Here is a 3,267-nt window from a genome sequence, read left to right on the forward strand (position 1 = left end):
AAGAGCTGCAAACCGATATGCATAGCTAAGGACTTCATTACCTCAGAAGCTCTTCAGAATGCAGAACTTTTTCTGACCCCCCTGAGACCAGAGAACCTGCATTTGGGACGGGCAGGGTGCTCGTCCCATCCCAGAGGCTGGGACTGGCAGGTTCAGTTATTCAGGAATGCTTCCAGCTAGATGGACAGTAAAGATCTTCGAAGCTATCTCTTATTTTCACTCAAGTGTAGCATCACATCTGTACCATGGGGTAAGACTTTGTAGTTATTCTTGGGACTTTAAATTGCTCTTGAATAAGAGCATTAGTTCCCCATTGGGATATCTTATAAAAAACCATGAATGCCTGAAGATAAATGCTGTGAAGAAACAACGTTATTCTTAGGTACCAATACGACAATACTAACACGAAAACTTGTAAAACTTTTTTTCAGCTACCATTTTTGTTCATTTAAGTCTTTTCTTCTGAGAAATAATCCAGAAAATGAGACTTTAGACCCCCCTCTCTTTAGTTTAACTGCAATAACAATGAAAATATGCGTAGCCCTTTCTCTCCCACTGCCACTACATACTTCAGCAAGGATGACAGCATCAAGTGTGTTGCCTGAGAAATTAATGTCAACATTTTAGCTTTGGAGTCTAACTTATTTGATCTAAACTTTGAACAATTTGGCTTTGATCCCAAGGATCTGCTGAGCAGCTAAAAATCCCACAGAAAGCAACAAATGTAGGCTGGGTACCACCTCGATAGCAGATGCTCTCAATAAAAGGAAATGTCATAATGTTGGCTAGTGTCTACAAACAGTTCCGTCCTCCCAGAAGCATCACTTCCATGTTATGATACACTGCCAACAAGTGCGACTTCACTCACGTCTCCTTTTGCCTCTGTAAAACAGCAGCTGCACAGAGAGCGCCTGCAGCACATACAGCAGAGATGAACAGGTAGTTTTCTGTTCTTTGCATCAGGATCATTGTGCTTATAGGCTTGCTCAGAAGTGGCAGCATTCAAAATGCTTTACAAGTGGTCTCTATAGTTGTACAGCTACCACCGACAAAACCTTCGGATGTGCAATTACTTCTCGCGTAGTACAAAGAGCACGATTCCGAGTTAAAGGGGTTTGCTCTGGGCAAGAAGAAGAATATCATTATTTGCACAAATCACTGCACTCACCTGATTATAACTGGTGTTGGTGTGTTGCTATCATTCAGTTCAGTTAAAGCCTTTGCTTTTTCATGTCTTCTACTGGTGGGTAAGCAGATTGATTGCGTATGAGATGAAAGAGCATGTAGGAGTATGCTAATGCTGATGTTACCAGTACACTTTTATCTTGCAGCACTAAGTGAATGGAGGAATGAATGACAGAATCGACTGCTATCAGCTGAGGAAAGGTTCCTGATTTTCTTCAGTCAGAGTCATGAAAGCTTGTAACTCGTCTCAAGTATTCGCAACAGACAACTCCAACCCAATTGCACCAGGGAGCGCTGAGAGCTCCCAGCAGCTGCACCACAGAACCTGCAGTCAAAGGCTCCCTTTTTTGCTTTGCTTTTCTCTTTACACATGGGATAGTATAAATAAGCCATGGTAAAAATGAAAGACAAGCCCCACTGCTGAAATTATGAACAGTCTTAAATTCATTGGATTCCACAAGATGCCAGTTCTCCATGTGCTTCCCCACTCACCTCACCAGAGCTAACAGGACTAATCCCAACGTAAAGCCAAATGAACGCATGGAGCATTAACGTGTTTTCTCTGCAACAACCTTTCCATGAAACCTGGGCAATATGTTTGCAATGAATTCCTGAAGATTTTCAGACATCACTATGGAATCCCTCCAATTAAAAAAACCAAACACTCCGCATATTCCGATATAACAACAGCATGTCAACTCATTATTTTTAATTAGGAGGCCCGTGGAAAAGAAAGAAATCAGATGTATTGTTTCCAAAGTTTTCCATCAGAACGAGGAGGCTCTCCAGTTCCCACCCCCACCACACAGCTATATACCACAGCAAAACTGCAGGGCAGTCATCTGGACAAGGTCTGCTGGAATCCTCCCACCACTTTGTTCTCCTCCAATAATTCAGTCATCATAAAACTAGGTACGAGGCCATTTATCACAGGAATGTAGTTGCTTACATCTTTTTTAAAGTTCAAAGTGGTGAGGGAATATAGAGCTTTGTTTTTCAACAAGGTGTTAGGTATGTTATGTGGTACTCCAGCAATTTATTTCTAGTGGCAGAGGGAGGAGAACTTTGCCGGAGTATGCAGCTGGAGCTGTTCCAAGTGCAGTGCAGGCTCATAGCTGAGACTCCTGCAGGGCTGCAGCCTCCACTGCTGCTTGGTTACACTTCAAGAGCAGGTTTGTGCTGTTATCCCATGGTAAGTATAAAAATCATGGTATTCAGATCTGTGAGCAGCATTGTAATCACATAAAACAGATATTTGATAAAGCGTAATACAATAGAGATACTTTATCTCTTGACAATGACTAGAGAAATTTTAAGTGCAACCATAATAAACAAGCTTTTCTTTCAACCTAAGATGCCCCAAAAAAATTAATGTGAAATTTTTTTCATCTACCAGCTTTCCAAGGAAAGGGGTCTGTTTTAAGTAGCAAAGAAAAAAAGCCATTATCTCTAAGCAAAAAATATTGCATCCATACAAAGCTTTCTTTAAACTACCTTACAGCTGTGAAACTGCAGCGATCACGCTGACAGATGTTACTTTACGGTTTCTCCTGTGCATTATAATCTGTACACTCCTGTCTTCCGACAAAACTTTAAACTTTGCAAAGCAAGAACTACTTTTTGGCTCTTTGAAGCTCTTCAGAATATAACGTCTGTGACTGGAAATCAAAATACAACACTGATATAAATAAAAACACTATCTGAACTCATCAACTGCTGAAGTAAACCTCTTATTTTCAAGCATCTTCCAGACACTGTAAATGAGCTGAGCCAGCTGATTCTCAGCAACTTAATGTGCTGCTGGTGGGGGAGGTTAATCCAAACAGGAGTTCTAACCATTCTGCTTATCTACCAATACCAGTTGCAATGCTCGAGTGTTGGTTTTCTGTTAGTATTTTCTGACAAATGTAATATGTATGGTAGAAGATGGAGTCCCCTCCTTGGGTTTCAACCAGCAGAGAGGGCACAAGAGGTGAGCAGCAGATTCTCTCACGCTAATGGAAATGCACGAGTTGTATCGGAGGACACCAAAGGTCAAGGTTATAAGACACCTGCGGAAAGCCAGTTGATAAAGGGTATAAA

The sequence above is a fragment of the Buceros rhinoceros genome, unplaced genomic scaffold (assembly GCF_000710305.1).
Source record: "Buceros rhinoceros silvestris isolate BGI_N320 unplaced genomic scaffold, ASM71030v1 scaffold1148, whole genome shotgun sequence".
Taxonomy (NCBI): domain Eukaryota; kingdom Metazoa; phylum Chordata; class Aves; order Bucerotiformes; family Bucerotidae; genus Buceros; species Buceros rhinoceros.